At 41.1% G+C, this 18340-nt stretch overlaps 1 protein-coding gene across 2 annotated transcripts in view; it reads left to right on the top strand.

Annotated features, from left to right (window-relative positions):
* Positions 1–18340, top strand: part of TENM2 (teneurin transmembrane protein 2) — a 692618-nt gene that overhangs the window by 105688 nt on the left and 568590 nt on the right. The window contains exon 1 of one of the 2 annotated variants that reach the window (XM_068959700.1): positions 5798–5885. The exons of the other annotated variant lie outside the window; for it this stretch is intronic. The gene's annotated coding sequence lies outside the window, so the exon portion shown is untranslated. Of the gene's footprint in view, positions 1–5797; positions 5886–18340 lie in introns of those variants that run through there. 2 annotated transcript variants of the gene reach the window in all.

Below are 18340 nucleotides of genomic sequence, written 5' to 3' on the forward strand. Positions count from 1 at the left end.
CGCCAGGGCGGAGGATTACACAGGCGGCCGTTCTCGGGGATGTTAGAACTGCAGGGAAAAACACGGGTTAGGAACATAGCTAAGTAGATGCATCTCAGGGACAAAGCTGACGATGCTTTTATGTTAAGCCTCAGGATAGCTTACGCAGACACACTGGTCTTTCGAACCTGGTGCTAGGGGCTAGGCTGCCACCGTCCTTCTCACGGCTTTGCATTGTGTTTTGCGTTGTGTTTTATTGTGTTTTGCTAGCATTTCTCTTGGATGCTTCCAATGTCTTGGACACGAGGCAGCAGCTGTACCGGGTGAATACCACCCCAAAACTAGATTTTTTTATATTTGCCATTTCTTTGTGGGTGTGGATAGCTAACTGATTACGTTGTCTGCTAAACCATCTCCTTGATTCTCCAGTGTAGTGCCTTAAACGTCAGTCAGCTGTCGTGGTGTCTTAAGAAGATCTTTCGCGATCCTGAGATACCAAAGAGTGTTTGTAAGCTGTGGTAGCGGTGGGAGAGTTCTCTGCGGCTCTGCGTTTCCTTTCACTTGAGTTAAGCAAAGTTGCCTGAGGTTAGTCCCTGAGGCGCTAAGCGAGTAAGGGCTGGTCCTCAGCCTGCAGCTCCCTACCAAATCTCATGCCCTGCTGGTGGGATTTGAGTCTACCAAAGAATTTTATCTTTTCAGTGTAAATTGTTCTGTATTTTCGAGTATGACTCAGTAAATCTCCAAACAGATGTGTTTGATGCTCACCCATATGTGCACGTGGTCTTATCTGTTACCCGCTGCTTAGCATTTGCTTAATGTCGGTATGTTCAAGGAATGCTTGATCATCTTTTGAGATGAGGGTTTTTATTTTAAAGTAAATACAAAGCCACTTTAAACTATGAGTATAAAAATATTTAATTGAACTAAAATGCCTAGTCGGGGAAATACTGTAGCACGAAGCACGTTTGCATGGAGGCGAGCTTACGTTCGTGGATAGAAATTTCATTTAAAGCTTTAGTTTTTTTGAATGCTGTTTCCTTGAGAATGTGGCCACTTTTTCAGTGAAATATTTTAGAAATGTAACTTTTGAGAGGTTCACTCAAAGCGTTAACTACTTCCAGATCCCTAAATTAAGGAGTCTTGAGTGAAAGTGCCACTTTTTTGAACTTCTCTAGCGCACTGATAGGTATTCTTGGTTCACATTTACTTCATAAATCTCTGATTACATGAACCAGGCTGATTTCGTACAAAAAGTTGAACTGATGTGTCCTCATATGTACTAATATTACTAAGACCTGGATGGTGAATTTTCTACTCCTGCTAGCAGGAGTAGATTTTCCCCCTATTCCGAAGAGGGGACCGCAAAGAGCGCGAGAGCTGCGCACAAACTCACAATGCATATAAAGCTTTGCATAATAGACTCAGACTACAGGTACAGATACTCTAGTGACATGCTACACCACTGTATTTCAGTAGTGTAAAATAATATTATCTTAGGTATATAGAGTGAGCAATGTAGTTGGGAAATCCTAACAGAAAAATGATGATAATTGGCACTTTTTTACAATTTGTTTTTATTTATCTTGGTTACATAACCAATATTTTTCTCTATTTCTCTACGTTTTTCTTTGTTCCATCAGGGTTGCTGAAATCTGATGAAATGCTTTGGTTACTAAACACCTGACGTGAACTTTTAATTTCCCCGATGAGTTAGATTATCTATGTATTGAGTTCCCTCAGGGCATTGAATTTTTCAGCTGATTCCTATCCTATTTTTAGTGATTTTGTAGCAATGAATTAACTTGGTTGGGCTGGAGAAGCTGAAAATGATTCCTATGACCAGGAGCGTGTTTGAACCTTGGGTTTTTAGTCCTTCCCCCCCCCCCCCCCCTTCATTCTTTGGCTGTATCACACATGTCTGCTAGAGTTAATGAAGGAAAAGTAAAGCTCTACTGCTTATCATATTAATACAGTTTTGAGTTTCCCAAGAGAGAATTTCTCATTTGTCTCAAGGTGATTTTTTTTTTGTTGTACTTAAGTTGTCTGAATGATAAATAGTGCCCTAGGTAAGTTGCAAGCCGTATATGTAAGGAAAAGTAATATTGCATTTGAAACTTTTCTGATAAAGTGGAACCTAATTTTGCATTGAAAAGCTAAGAAGAATTTTAACCACTTTTTGGCTGAAATTTTATCAGACGCCTTGTATTTATTAGGAAATGAGAAATTATTTTTCACTTAGAAATCATAATGTTCAAAGATTGACAAGAGTATTTTAGAATCACTTCTTTGAGTAAAGGTAGAAATGATTCTAATTATAACTTATGTATATTTATAGATATAGATTTAGGTATAATTAGAAACTGTATATTATCTTTATAGAGATATATATTTAGCAATATATATAGCTAGCTATACTTACAGATATATTTATATAGATTTCCGTATTGTTTAGCATAAAAGGCTTCCGATTATTTCCATTGTGTGGATGCTATCTAAATGCCATTACTGCAATATCATTTCAGTAGGTGACCATCAGCATGTTTTTATGGGATTAATTTTGTTATTTTAACTGGCTTCACTTTGTAATGAAACATAGCTAATTGAGCTGTACTAGCATTCCTGGCTCAGTTTTACCTGCAACACAGTTCATCAGGGAGACCATGATGCTCAGTTCCCTGTTTAAACTGTATCAGAGACCTGTAATTTTGCAGCAACTCTGAAGAAAGCAGCTTATGCACCACCTGCACTTACTGGGATGGGAAATGTATTAAATGGCTCACGAACTGAGAGCTCTGTATATCAGGGCATTGCAAAGCATTCTGTAGCAGCCTGACAGCGCGTGGAAGAAACCATAGGACAATTTAAAAAGAGCAAAACTTCGCATGTGCAGTAGCAGAATAGGTTCTGAAGGAATATAGCAGCTGTTTTGCAACGTTTAGCAAAGGAGCTAAGATGAAAAATAGCTTCCATTGTTCTCTGTTGCAATGGGGCGTATACACTGACAATGAGTGAATGTGAACTATATATTAAAAGCACTTACTCTAGGGGTGAACAAAAATCATCATCTTACCCTACTGTTTGTTACCCAATGTAAGAAAAGCACTTAAAATGTATATCATTAATAATATGCACTGTTTCAGAGGTGATTACACTTGTTTATCCAGGTTACTTTACCCACTAATTGCTCTATGTAACCAGTGCAAATTTGTATTACAAGTCTTCCTCTCTAACAAATACGTAGAGCAGAAACACCTGGTAACGAAGGGTTTGCGGAGGGTAAAATGTTGTCTTCACAGGCAGTTTTGCGTATAGGGTGCAAGAGGGGCGCTGCGCGTGGCGCTGCTCGGCACGGGGGGAGCGGCAGCCGGGCAGTGTCACCTGGGCAGCGCGCGGTGTTGCTGGCCGGCTGATGGCCCCCGGCACGGGGTAAATGTGCTGCCTTGTCAGCAGCCCCGACCGCCGCTTCAGGCTTTCCACACGCCTGGAAACCCCCTCGGAGGGTTTTGGGCCAGGCCTGACATGCCACAGGGTGGTTTGGGAAGAGGCAGCAGGGGTGTGCTGGGACCCCGGCGCTCGGTGGGAGCAGGACCCCGGGGGCTCTGGAGGCTTTCAGTGTCTCACCGCCTTTTTTGTTGTCTTGGGAAAACAGTTTGGCTGTTTGGTGGCTCGTGGGGCAGAAGTGGCAGTTGCAGCCCGAGCGCCCCTTTGCCAGGTCCGCGCAGGTCTTGCTCAACGTCACTTATGTGGGAATGAAAAGCGCGTTACCTGAAAATAGTATATTCCGATGTACTTTTAACTATTGAACTCAAATAAGGACAAACAATGCATTCAAAAGCAGCGCCCCAGCCTACTGGCAAAGGTGGGTGTGTTACCAGTGTCACGAGCAGAGAGGACACGGCTGCAGCATGGGGAGGTGTTGCAGAGGGGCTTCCGCGGACCCGGGCACCCAGCCGGCCTTTTTCTGGCAAGGAAGAGCAGGGTGCATCTCTCGCCTACGTTTTCCAGACTCAGAGCCAATTACTGTTTAAAAAAAAAAAAAGGAAAAATACCTCTCCCGAACAAAAGAAGATAGCACCTGAAAAAAGTTCCCTTTCTAAAGTCCAGGCAGTAAACTTATGTCAAGTAACCTTTCACATTCGGTAGTTGATTTTAAGTTTCTCTTATCAAATTATTAATGCATATGCATTTAAACTGTAAGCTGAAGGAAACGCGTGGTCCTAATATAATTAGTTGTTTGGGGAGTTTATTAGAGAAACAAATATTTCTAAGGTTTTGATTCCCTTTTTTTGTATTTCTTTGACATTATTACTTCACCTGAACTGCCGTTACAGAGGTAAGGCTGTTTATGTTCTTAAACTGCTCATTTGCACCTTGCCACTTTCATCTTTTCTAGCTTGGCTGGCTATTAGAAACAGCATGCGGAAGGCGTCCGAATGGGCCAACAGGAGAAAATCAGCGTCTTGCAGTCCGTTCCCCCGACGCTTGCCCTGCAGCATCCCGACTGCTCCGGGATGTGGACCCAGTGCCTCAGGCACTGCTTCCCGTGTAACCTCCTGGCGTTTCCGTGTGGCACGTAAAGGCAGGAGTGAGAAAGGTGAAGGGATGCAGATGACCACGCTTTGGTGGGGCGGCAGGAAAAAGAAGATACGAAAGGGGAACAACAGCTCCTCCTGTTAGTGAGAGCAGAGACACAGGCTTTACGTGATATTTTTCCACCAAATTCCCACCAAAATAGGTTTTGGATCTCTTGAGTTAATCAGTGTTTATTCCATACCTTCTTTTACCCAAACAGCTTGGCATTTGTTTGCCTCTGTTTCCAAATGTATCATCTGCTGTTCCAACCTGCTGCTGTTTATAAAGATACTTTCCTATCACCTGTTTTTTAACTCTCTTCTTGCAAATGCCTGCCTTCCTCCCTCCTACGTTTCACTCCTTATTAGTTTACATCGTTTTAAAACTCAAAGCAAGTTTTTCATCTCAAACTCCAAATAGTCTGAGTGAGAATGTAAGGCGTGTGTGACATGGCGGTTTACAAGGACATGCTATATCTGAGTTGCTCACTCTGATCTTTTCTAGAATACTTGAGATTTAAAGGACACACAGATTTTTGTAGTTAATTTTGTTTTTATACATACGCATTTGTATTTCTAGCACATTTGGTAGAGTGCTATTATACAGCTGCCTCCTGTCCCTGTGCTAAAAAGTCTTTTTAATAATGTATTTGAATGCTTTGTCATGTGACTCCAGCAAGCTATATGTGTATCTTAAAAAGAAGAAAAAAAAAAAGGTTGCTTTTCTGAGATGCTAGCTGTCATCTGCACCGAGGTATCCTGCGCCTGTCAGACCCTTCACACCTAGCTCCAAGTTGAAACACTTGTCTTCGTTTCTGAAACCTTCCTTCTAAACTTTTTAATCTTTTTTTGCATCCTCATCTTCTCCCTGTGCTGATTTTGTTTGTCTCCGTCTCGTGTCTGACTCACTTAAGTGCCTGTGACTTTTCCAAGTTACCTCTTAGAGATGAAGCTGTTTACTTCTCTTTGAGCCCAAAATACACCTCTTCAAATGTTTTTTTTTCAGACAGCAAGACCTCTCTCTGCTTTATAAGTCAGATCCTCCTACAGAACTTGTCATTGAAACAATCTCCTAGACTCGCTATAATCACCGGCATGTGATTTCTAACAGTGTCAAACAGCCCAGTTTGTGCTAAAGCAGAAACCTTTCCGTGTTTGTATGCTTTGTAGAACCAGAGGGGAGGGAGATGCCGCGTGGTAGAAGTGACAGTGGTAACGCGTAACCGTCCAGCACCCTCAGCCCCCTGCTTTTTGGAATCATGCCTCTAAAACCGAAATCGTCAGCTATTGCATCTAACACTGTGATGGAGCCAGGACCTGAGTTCAGCAGGGCTTGTGAGTATATTTTTGTCTTAATAAATAAGCCCTGCATTTGAAGAGATTTGTTTTTTTTTTTATAGCTCTTACAGAAAGGAAGCAACTGTACAGCAAGAAGAGCGTTTTTTTTATGCACCTCTTCTTGTCTTGTTAGTCCATTACTATGGGCTTTAGCCCGTTCTCCCAGTGGGAAAGTGTGAAGCGTAAGTGCAGGCAGCAGAGTTAAGCTGGAATGTCCTGCAGAGATTCACTACCACAAAGGGTAATACTGCTTTATCGATCTTTTCCATACTGTCTCCCACAGTTGTGTTAAGCCTGTAGCAAGTACAACCTTTACAAAACAAGATCAAGAGATATGACTTACCATTTAAGTTGAATACTGGCTTTAAAATAGGATAAAAGGATGTTTCTTAGGCATGACATATTGTTGGCATTTTAGTGTATACATGATAAAAAATCCACAGAGTGGAAGTTCACCTTTATTTTAGTAATAACTTATTTTTGAGCCCTACCTATGTGGATAGAAGTGATAGGGCCAGCTTCACTTTATATAAGGCATAGCTTAGGAAAAAAAAAAAAGACAAGTATTTTAAACTTTGAGCAGACAGCACTCTTCAGGTATTCAAATTTGCCTTCCTCCCTGTATTCTGTGATATATTACTTAAACTTTTTTTTGATATTTGTACTGTACAGATGAGTAAAGATCGTTTGAGATGTAAAGAAAGACCAGTAGAATCCTTTTTGGACTCCACTTCTGCGTTTTACACAATTCCTTTGCTGGAACAGTTGGGAAAGACTCTTTTACAAATATTTCGCTAGAACTTACAGCATTAGCACTCCTGATCTTCGAAAGAGTTGGCGTAATAAGTAATGTGAATAAACGTCACTATTTCCTGTATTCAATTTGAGATCAAATGAATACAGTGAAGTGCAGTGATCACTGAACATATTGTTTTATGTGAATATTTGCTAGGAAAGCAGCAGGACTGCAGAGGGGACTGATTCGCACCCAAGGCTGACTTACCACCACATTCTGTTCTGCTTGTTTCATATGGTGTTGATGTATTTTTTTATGAAAAAACTTTCGAAATGGAATGAGTTGTTAGAAAATCACTTTTGAGTGTTTTTTCCCTTTATTTTGACAATGGGTAGATCAAAAAAGGTCTCTGGTATGCACATGCCACATAAATGTGATTTGCAGAGCTTAGAAAATACAATGTCTGTTTTGAAGTATCTGATAAGCAAGAGTAGAATTCTTCATTTTCTTAGGTAATTTTAACACGATCCTGAAGCGAAGTAGAGAAGTGCTTCCCTGTTTTGAATGTTCTGATTCTTCACTGTCAATGATTTAATCATTCGATAGGTACTGAATTATCTAGCCAATTATTATTCTTGTTATATAGTATGAAAATAATGTTAAAATATTTTGTCTCTATATATGTTTGAGAAAATTAAAGTTGTTCTTTTTTACAATCTGGATTGTAGTTTTAAGAAATGAAACAAAAATTGACTCAAGTCTGACAAATTCAAAAATAATTAATTAAAATCTGAACACGAAACCAAGCCTTGAAGGATGTGCTGGAGAGATGTTTGCTTACAATGCAGCAGATAGTTGGGATTTATGTTTCTTGCTGATTTAGATAGCTGAAACTTCTTTTGAGGGGTGGTTGACGGCAAAAGTTAAAGTCTGTTTATAAATAGACTACTGGTGAATTTGGGTGCTTAAATGAGGAAAGTTTCTGAGAACATACTCATTTTTAACAGTGTTTATAAATCATGCATGTCTGTTTTATAAGTTTGCGTATTTGCCTGTGAGGTGTAATGAGGAACACTTACAGAGGAATAAAAAACGTGAGAAGATGTTTGGATTGGCAAATCGGAACTAGTAGGATTGCTGCCTTTGCTACTGGTATGCTGTTAAAACAAGCAAATTAACAAACAAAATATCCCAAACGCCACGCTTTTGAACTTTACTAAACTGTAATGAGACTTTGGATAAAAATATTCATGGCATAATTTTAACAAAAATTATTAAAGTGATGCCACTGTGTTAGAGCCACTCGAACACACAGCACAGCGTACCTGTAGCAGCCCGCTCGGGTCTCGGGGAGAGCGCTTCCCGAGTTAGCACGCCGGCGCTGGGCGGCGCGTGGCAGCGAGCTGGGGCGCTGGGCGGTGCTGCAGGGAGCTGCCGCGAGGGTCGCTCTGCTGCTGCACGCCTTTCTGCCCCGGGCCGTCCGGGCGCGTGGAGAGCATGCGGCAAGTCCCTGCTGCTTCAGCTGCTTTGGGAGGGAGAGTAGCTGGGAGTAAGTTGTTGACACCAGGGATGTTTCTCCATCCGTCCGTTTATCCCAGGCGTGTTTCCCAGAGGCTCGTCCCCATCCCTCCATACTAGCTGAGTGAGGGGAAAGATGCTGCGATGAAAGACGTCAGCTGATGATGGACGGGTGCTTGTGATGGGCAGTCACGGTGTGCTGCTAACCTTTGCTGTCCTGGAGGAAGCTTTCCAAGGGCAGATCGTGGGCCAAGATGAGTAGTTTCAGCAGCCTGAGAGCGGTATGTGTGACTGAAGTTATGCTCTTTTCTGGAACAGTTGTCCCATAGGTATCGATAGACCTTCAGCCATGTATTTAATAAGTGGTCCGGCGTTACTTTTTTTTGTTAATACTCTTAACATAAAGAATATTGACAACTAGGTTGTAAATTGAGAGGTGGTAATCACTGTGTAAATGGTACACTTGTATTTCAGAGAAGCATTCGGAATAATAATTCAGTTCTGGCATGCTGGTTAAGTATGCAGTTTCATTTTGCTTTTTTTCCAGCTGAATTATTTATAGCCAGCACAAGGCACATCCTTCTGAGGCATTCCAGACTATTGTGTATGTATTATACTTTTATGTATGAAAGGCATAGATATAATAATAATCCTTTAAATTGTTGTAAAGCATATTCTGTATTCACAATATACGGAAAGAGTGTTTTGGATTTTCTGATGTGAGGGCTTTATGTGTTTGTATGTCAAGGATTGCAAAATATATGTAAGGTAAAGTAACCGATGCATGTGTACACTTATCTTGGCCCTGAGTCAAGCTGCTTTTGAGATTTGGGGGGGAGGTCTGCATTATCATTTTTGCACAGCTTTGCAATTTGATTCCATTAGGGAATGGAAATGTGGAAGTATTGTGGAGGAGCAGCTGTCAGTCTTAGCAGAAGCTAGTAGTAGTGAAAATCTCATTAGCCTGTCTATCAGGTGAGATCTGAAACTTGGGTCCTGACCGCTTGTGGTCATTAAAGATCTCACACAGCGTTCACAGGAGTAAAGGTGTTAAATGCAATGTTTTGGACAAATTCCAACTTGTGAAATTAGATTTGGTCTGAATTTCCCTAGCAGTTTAATTCTTTGCTTCTGGTTCTTAACTATAATATAATGATGCTTTGAGTTATTGAACAGCTGCTCACTTGTATCCTAAGAGTGTCCACCTCTCATTGATAGGAAAAGTTTTATAGCTGTATATGTTACGTCGCAATGAAATAACATAGAAAAGAGTTCTATGCAATCTTAAGCAGCAACTGCAATGTTAAAGCTTTAATATGCAATAATTTGTATGTTGCCAAAAAAATATATGCTGTGTTCAATAGTGGATTTTACTTTTAAAGCCAAACCCCAGAGATTACTACCAAGCCAAACAGGTAGTCCTAACATACGGTAGAGTCTCTATAATCAGCCGTAGGATGGCTGCAGAGCCAGGCCCTGGTGCGCAATGCAGTCTCTTTGCCAAAAGGTAGCCTTCTGGCTCAGAGCTTGCCCAACTGTGGGCTGGAAAGATCCGTGCAAGGCTAGAACGCGTCTGGTTTCTGGTCGGGAGCACGCTCGCGTCCCGCGCCGCTGTGCTGGTCTTCCGGCAGAGCTGAGCCGTTTGCTAAATGAGCCGTGCGCGCACCGCTCGCATAGCTCGAACACCTCCAGACCCCCTGCTCATCAGGGCCTCTATGAATTCCCCAGCTGTAGCGTTTCGAGAGGCTTTTGTTCGTATTTGTCTCTGGATGCTAGTGGCAGTTTGTTGTCTCTGTCCGTTTGCCTTCTGTGTGAACATCAGTCTTCCCTGCGCGTGCCGTGGGGCTGGGCGAGCCGGCGCTTTGGGCACCGGCGGACCGGGGCACGCGGGCGCGCAGGCATCTCCCCCAGCAGAGGAGGAGGCCCACGCAGCCGCCTTGCTGTCCTCCCGCAGCTGCCAGCAGCGCTGAGCATTATATATCTTCTTCCCTCCTTTCAGCTCCAGGGCAGCGAGCGGCATGTGGAAAATGCTAATTCTCCAAACCGCGCGATCTCCCCTCGTTCATTCACGTTTCATCAAATACCTAACGACTTGAGCAGCGTTCGATTTGTAAGTGCTCTCCTCACGTATTGGGTCACACTGTCTTATTTGAGGCACGGAGGCGTAGTCTTTCATCTGCCAAGGCCTGGGGCGGTAAAAGTACCTTAAATCCAACTTACTCCTTGTTTCTCTACCTTAGATAAATTAGTCCTATAGGGAAGAGCGAAAGCAGCAGGTAGTTAAAAGGTGACTTACAAGTGGAACAGCAGAACTGGCGCTGCTCAGGACCGAGGGAGTGCCCTGGCCCTTCTTACACGCGCGGCCCGTGGGGCTAGCGGGCAAGCAAAGAAAAGAGCTATTGCATTTAAAATGTTTAGAAAGACACTACAGCTGCGTGTTTAAGCATCTCGTTGCGTTTTGGATCCACAGCTGGTATTTCAGTCATGGACACGTTACTGCAAAGTGAGCTAGGCTGTGCTCACCAGTCATCTGCTCGGTGGTGGCCGTGGAGTCGTGTTCTTACGCTCCGTTAAACGCTTATGTCGCTTATGGGCTAACTCCCTCAAATCTTCCGTGGCCTCAAAGCAGTCGTGCAGGCAGCTGTATCAGGCTGCTGGTGCCCTGAGAATTTTTTCCCCGTAGCTTCTTTGAGTGTCACTTGCCTTACTTCTGCAAGAAGTTTATCTCTAGCTGTTTGGCTGTTGTCTTGTTTAAAAAAAAAAAAAAAAAAAAAAAAGCCACATCCTTGTTTTTCATACGCTGCTCACTTCCACATCTGTCTGAACATCCTACATCCATACTAGTACTGCTTAGTTTAGACTAATTCTGAGCCCTGAATTATGCACGCTCAGCCTGTCGTTCAGTGCAGCACAGACTGTTTCGGTAGAAGTTATGTTTCTGAGACCTTTCCTCAAAGGCGTCTTTCTGGATCGGTAGAATATACTTTGAAATCCAGTGAGACTACGTTATAGAACCAGGAAGGAAGCACCCAGCTAAGCAAACAATTCCACATCAGTATTTGTTGTTAATAGTAGTAATTTTTCAGTACTCGGAGGGACTCAATCTGTTCTTTACCATATGTTTTCACAATTTCATGCATTTCTTTCTTAGTCGTATTTCTTTCTTCCTTAACCTTAAAGGATAAGTTTAAAAAAGAGGTATGTGCCATAGAGCATCTATGTTGTTTAATATGTTGTTTTTCTCCCCATCTCTTTGTACTCTAATAAGCTAGTAAACTGGGTGAAAAATAATTCAATAATGTTAGGAGAGCTGTACAAACATGAAAAATGTGTTTCATTTTATAAAGTTTTTAAGTTTATTCACAATTTCCCAAGTGCTGGAATTATCAAGCGGAGCAGTTCTCTGCACCGATGATACATAGTTTATAAAACTATATATGTTATGATGTCTTCCACTGATCAAGCTAGTAGAAGAGCTTGTATGTTGTGACAAGCAGTGTCATTAAGGACAAGAGAACTATGGGTGTCTGTTGAGTTTTGTCTTTATTTTAAGTGCTTTTGGGGTCGCCGCTTATATATGCCTCACTAAGTCTCTTTTCAGTGGATAATATTATGAAATCAAGTTCATCAACTCCTAAAGGTTTCCAAGGTGTACCAGGGAATGAAAAATTAGTCATCTTTATGTCAGTATTTTACTCTTTCGTGGTGACTGAATATTTGCCTAATTTTTATCAATATCTTGTCATGTGACTTCTTTACTTAACACTTTGTCACATCGTTTGTCTCACCTCTGTTGATCTAGCACAGTAGAAAGGTGACAAATTTCTTTGAGAAAACGCCTAGAAAGCCACGTGGAGCCTTGTTGCCTTTTTTGAGTTTGTGCATGTCTCACCAGTTCAGTTCAAACTTTGTACAGCTGATGCAAATCAAACAGAAAGGAATCCAGCAAATGGCATTATGTGACTTTTTCTTAACATTATTGCAAATGGAGTGAATTCCGTAAAGGGTTTGCATGCTCTCGTATGGCTTTCTTTCCTCTTTCCATATTACATTTTAAGTTGTCTTTTAGTTTTCAGTCGTAACTTAATACTGCACACAGAAAGAGCAGAGACTGAAGTGGTCATAGAAGGAAAAAAGATGGTTGAATTGCTCTTTTATTCCTTGGCATTAGTTAATATTGCTTGTCATAGCAGATCCTGAGTTAGTGCGCTAGCCAAAATGAGACGTAATTAATGTATTTTATCATGTAGCCACCTGGCTATTTAGTATGCATCTCGAAGATATAGAGAAAAATTAGGAAAACCATCAGTCAGGTCTCACTGACTGCAGTGAGAATTTTGCTTTTCTGAAGAGTGAAAAATACGCCCCTGAAGCTCTGCCCGGTGAGGAATTAATCACGCTAGATCTCTGAGGAGAGCTGCAGTCTCCGCTCGCAGGAGCTGCTCAGGCATCATGCCCTTACTGTTGTCTGTCTCAAACCTGATCCACTGTTAAGCAAAAATATCCTAGTCGTTCCATTTCTTCTGCCATGACCAAGGTAGCAAGCACGTTGAGTATAAGATTTAGGAAGCCTGCAGGGTGTTTAAGTCGGTGGAAATTTGTCTTGCTGAGGTATCCGTTCATTCATAGGAGAGCTCTGGTCATGGCGGTGCTGTATTGCGGTGTCCGGCTCCAAAAGCTTAAAATTTACCAAAGGAGGTTTGGTCCTGTGCTTGCAGGAACTGTTGAGTGACTCCTGATGTAAGTTGTGTTGTCTGCGGCCAGGCACGTGCAAATCCTTCCACGCAGTTTTTTTCAAGCGTTTGTTTTTTTTCAATTCCTCATTTATTTTTAGTAACTGCTCCTAATATCTTTTTGTCCAATTATCTCTGAAAGATTTTTTTGTGTGTGAAATTTCAAACTGTACTTGGCATTTCTCTGGTTAGCAAAGCAGTCTAACCAGCTGCAAGTTGAAATCCTATCTGTTCCCTAAATTTATGAATAAAATACTGCCAGTGACAATTTCCACTTAAGAGTTGCCATCTCTTGTAAAAGCAGGAAGAAATGTTGAGCGGTTAAAGTAAGCTGAGTTTTAGGTGAAAAGTCCCCCCCCCCAAATTTAGTAATAAGCAAAGATTTTTTTTACTATTTTCATCATGTAAACATATGAAGATGGTAAATAGCAATTTACAATGTAGGGAAAATTTTTCCGGTATTCTCAATGCAAAACGACAGAAAGACATTTTGGGTCATTTAATCATTTTAATCCATTTCATTAAAATGTCCAATTCAGTAAATAATTATTGAATTAATATTATTAAAACATTATTGAATATTTAAACAAATTGGACAAATTAGTGGAAATTTAGGAACTAGCTCATTAAAAAATACGAGACCAGAGGCAAGCTTTGGTGAGTGTAATCACATGAGTGCAGAGCTAGAAGGATTAAATGCCGGATGGGTCGGAAAAGGAAATAGAAAAGACAGATTTCCTAAGCACCAGGAAAAATGAGTCCTCCCCGAAACACAGCTGTGCCCTTTAGTCCTGGTTTGAATGACCAGCTACCCTGTGTTGACTCACTTGTCTCTAGTTTGGGCACATCTCATTCGTGAGAGGTGTTACAATGCTTTCTCTTTAAGTAAAATAACTGGGAGTTGGTGTTTACGCAGACCTCTGGTTAAATGTATATGAAAGTGGAGGTATCCAATTGTCTGTAAGAAGGTAATCTCATTAGATTAATGCTACTCTGTGTTAGTGATGTTAGTATTCTTGCAATGCCTGCACTCCTTTGAGATGTGGACTTTGCTGTAGACGTGTAGGCCATGGTAGGAATTTCTGTTCCTAATATCCCCTTTGTCAAAGTATTGGCCATGCAGGCAGTCTAACCTCAAAGCTTTGTTTCCTCTAGTAAACAAACTTAAATCCTGTGGATTACTTAAATGTCTGTGCAACAGTGCAATCCCAAACCTACTGAAGTGAAGACACCTCACAACTTTTATGTGCTGAGAAATTCTCAGTGGGGCAAAGATCTCCAAGTTGAAGTGATTAGAAGGTCTGGATATTTCTTTTTTGTGCTCTCTCTCTCTATTTTTTTCTTTCTTCTTCTTCTTCTTCTTCTTCTTCTTCTTCTTCTTTTTTTTTTTTTTTTTAAACAAAGGCTTTTACTCTGCACAGAGTAAATCACAAAGGTGCTTACTTTATATCACTTTTAGAAGTAGTGGAAACCGAGGGATAAAGTTCAAGCCTTGGTTTTGCTAGAACATCCGTTGACTAGGATACCCGTTGTGTCTTTGCTTAGTAATTCAAATTCTTTGACTCGTTTGGAAAATGTGGCTCAAAGAGATTAGATTATGAGAAATAGTTTGTCAGCATCAGAGCAATGAATCCCAAATCTCTTCATTTCTTGATTGCACAGACTAGACACGGACACAGCAGGCCAACAGAATGATTTTTAGCTCGGAAGTGACAATAATGATAGGTTAATTCTTAAAGATATTAAATAATCATTACAATCTGGGAATTTCATCATGCTCACAAGCAAAATTTTCTCATTTAAATGTAAAATACATGTGGACAGAGGAGAGTGGCAGGGAAATTAGATGGGATAGAGTGTTGGAGTTGTCCTTCATTCCCAGCCAGTTGGAGGCTAGATGTGTTTGTGGATGTGTAAACTGCAAGAAGGGTTTAAATGCAGTTGAGTTACAAAACTCCACCTAAAGGACTGAACACAGCATTAAGGGCAACTCCAGCGCCTTAGCATGGAGCTACCCACTGTCCTCTCCCTCTGCTTTCTCCCTGGGAGTACTCAAGCTTCCCAGTTACCGTGTCTCTCTTACTGTTTGCTGCCCATGTCAGGCTTTTGCCTCTGTCCTATGACAGTATCAGTTACTGGGGAAGAACATAGGTAGCTGCTCTTGACCGCCAACCAGGACCACCACAGTCTTCCTGAAGTCCGTGCTGCTTTTTGACCAGGTACTAACATGGTGGCACTGTTTCATTTGATGAGCAATTACTGTATGTTATGTTTAGTTAAAAATAAAAATAATTAAAAAAAAGTATGTCTAGGCAGCAGAACGGTGTCTGCATCTATATATTTTTCTGGCTGGTGGACACTTAAGCGAGGGAGGAAGAAGATGCGGGCTGAGGCTGATCGCTCCAGGGAACGAGGTGGCATTTTCATCAGAGGAACTCACCATGCTGTTGTAAGAGGAGCTTGTAGGAGCGCAGGCTAGAATAGGCATCCATTTTCTCTATTAAAAAAGAACATGATCTTAAACTTGTTCCCTGTAAGATCGCAGTCTTTCTGGTATGCTCACCAGTACTTCACAAAGGTCTCTTCCAGAGGAGAAACCAACTTTCCTCAGGCTCTTGGGGACTAAGCAGGGGTGCGTGTCCTCCAGAGGGGGACAGCCGATCAGCGCGCACATTCGTTCATCTGTTGGCCTTAGAAGTGCATGTTTTTGGTTGTTATTGATTACCTACCCGAGCAGGTAGGCCGTAAGCTGTTGGACAAACTAAGTGAAAACCCACTGAAGAAATGCTGAAGAAATATCTGCTTGTATTGGGTCATTGGGTGGCCATCAGTGAAGACCTCTATCACACAGTACTAACAAGCCTTGTTTTCATTTGGGCTTGTAGTGACCTGTTTTACCTTCAACCTAAAGTAGTCCCACCTGGAGTTAAAAAGGCCTCAGATTTAATAATAACTGATACTCTGTACATAGGAGTGATCGCACAAAGTAGAGGGCAGTTAACAGCTGCGTCTTGCCTGGTGGTCAGGCAGGTTGTATCTGAGGCTGTCAGGGGTCTGTCTCATGCAGTGTAGATCTACTTCCCGCAGCCCGCCGCAAAGCTGTAAAATATGCCCTTAATTCTAATAAATAAAACTTGTGGAAAGAGGCATGCAGATAGAAGGGCTCACTTGAGCTCACTTTCTCTTTTGCTACAGATCTTTTGAACTATTCTAGTGACACAAAGCAAACTTTCATAATGCAGCAGCTTCCCGAGCAAGATGCTGCTGGGAAAGGTGCTTCCTTCTGGCTTAGAGCTGCCCTCCCTGTCCCGAGTGCTGGGGACAGGCAGAAAGTGTTGCCGAAGTGCACTGCACGCTCCAGCTGGTTTTGTGTACCTCTAAGCATAGGTTAGAATAGGTTTATAAGGTGAAGGGGGAAGTATCTTTTTATTTGCATGGGAGCCTCTGTAGATTCCTGGCTGTCCTAAGATTCAGTGAACCAGTTAGGTGGCTTAAAGCCAACTTTACCCTTTCAACTGAGAGCTGTATGTGAAGTTTCCTCCTGCAGAGGCAGCTGAACTACTCTGGGAGATTTTTTTTGAGAGCAGAATTATATATAATATCTTCAACATCGGTGCAGTTTCATGAATGACTTTTTTTTTAATGAAAATTGTCTTTAAATGGAAAAACACAGTCGCAGTTCCTGTGGCTGTTTTCTAACTCGGTCTATTTATAAATAGCTACTAATAAAGGATCTTCAGTGTATGGAAATGATGATTTATAGTATTTGCCTGGATTAAGTAATTAGCCTATTCTGAATTTTATTATGTCACACACTCAACTCCAGTTTCTGGGTAAAAGTACTCCACACAAAATATTTATTTCAGTAGAATTAATGTCTCATAAAGGATTAGTGGAAAACCTACCTTTCTTTTGGAAATATAAATTGTACCTAGACATTTTAATTGGTCTGTGCCGAATGGAAAACATTCCTGATAGCTTGATTCCTGATAATTTGCAAATAAAATCTTTTCTAAATTATGTTCAATATAGAATATAGTTATTCTGTATTCTAAATCTGATCTAAATGAACTGTTACTAACAATGTTATTTACAGTGCTGCAGACCCCTGCTATAGATACACTTTGAGACATGTTTAAATAGGTGTTTGTCATAGACCTTCACAAAGAACCTATCCGAGTTAGTTAACCAACGTTTAACCTTACTCCTTGCATGTCCAGTTGTAGTGTTTGCCTGGCTAGTATTGCTGCTGTTAAATGCAGAAAACTGAATTCTGCCTTGTGATGGTATGGACCAAGCTGTGAGTTTTCATCATGTGTGATGCAGTTACGCAGCTTTAGCCCATATCAGATGAAGATGATGATTTTAATTAGCAAGCAGGTCACCCTTCCAGAAAAGCGGGCAGAATGAGGAATGCCAATTCAGCATTTTTCACCTATGCAAACAACAACAAAAAAAGATAAATGAAAAAATCAGCCTTTACGCAAAGAAGTGGGTGTACAGTATAAATTGTCAAGATACAGAAATTTACTTTCCCTTCTCCTGGGAAGTATATACAAGCAGCTCCTGATGCTGGCATTTCGCCTGATGTTGAAAAAGGCCCCAGAACTTGTCAGAAGGTATTTAATAGATGGTTGCTGATGGCCAGCTGCCAGTCAAACATACAGAAACCAAACTGAGCAGGCGGAAAAACAAGAGATGTAGTAGTTGCATCTTCATCCTTTTAAGTTGCATTGAGCCAAATACTGAACAACAGGAGGGAGAAGGATGGGGAGGAATATAGCTTAAAAACTGACCGTTTCTTGTTTGAGGGAGTTAATTGCTGTGCAGGCATTTCTGGGTTGTGCAGCAGAAGTAAAATCCTAGTTCAGAGTGTGTCGTTACAATAAAAAGTTGTTTTAAATTTAACAGGAATTTTTCATGTGGAGTGAACATAAGATCGAAGGCATTCTGTGATTTTTGGAGAAGGAAATAGAGGCAGTAGTCAATTTTACAATAATTATATCAGGGCTAAGATAACTTCTAGAAAAAAACAATTTGATGTTTTGAAAATTAAATATGTAGAATCTGTTGTTAAATTGTTGTTTTACAGTATTTGCTTTTAAAACAAGACAGCATTACCACATTCAAAAATGGTAGGGAAGCCTCTTGAAGGCAAACACATAAATCTGTATGTTAAAAAATTTATTTTGGGTTTTCCCAGAAGTAATGCTTATTTTGATGTCTCCTTCTGCTGTCCAAAATGAAGAACACATTCCAGTGGATTTGAAGGGAGTATATTTGTCTTCAGAAATGTAACATTGTAAGATAAAATGCAGGGCCAATAAGCCTAAGTTGTACAGTGGTCTAGGGAGCGCTTGACCTAATAATTTTCAGGAAACATTAAATACTAAAAAAGTTCTGCTACTGTGTGGTCTTACGATGTGTATGGGATTTCTTGCAAGGTTTCAGAACAGATAACTTAC

Source organism: Struthio camelus, chromosome 13 (assembly GCF_040807025.1).
Source record: "Struthio camelus isolate bStrCam1 chromosome 13, bStrCam1.hap1, whole genome shotgun sequence".
Taxonomy (NCBI): Eukaryota; Metazoa; Chordata; class Aves; order Struthioniformes; family Struthionidae; genus Struthio; species Struthio camelus.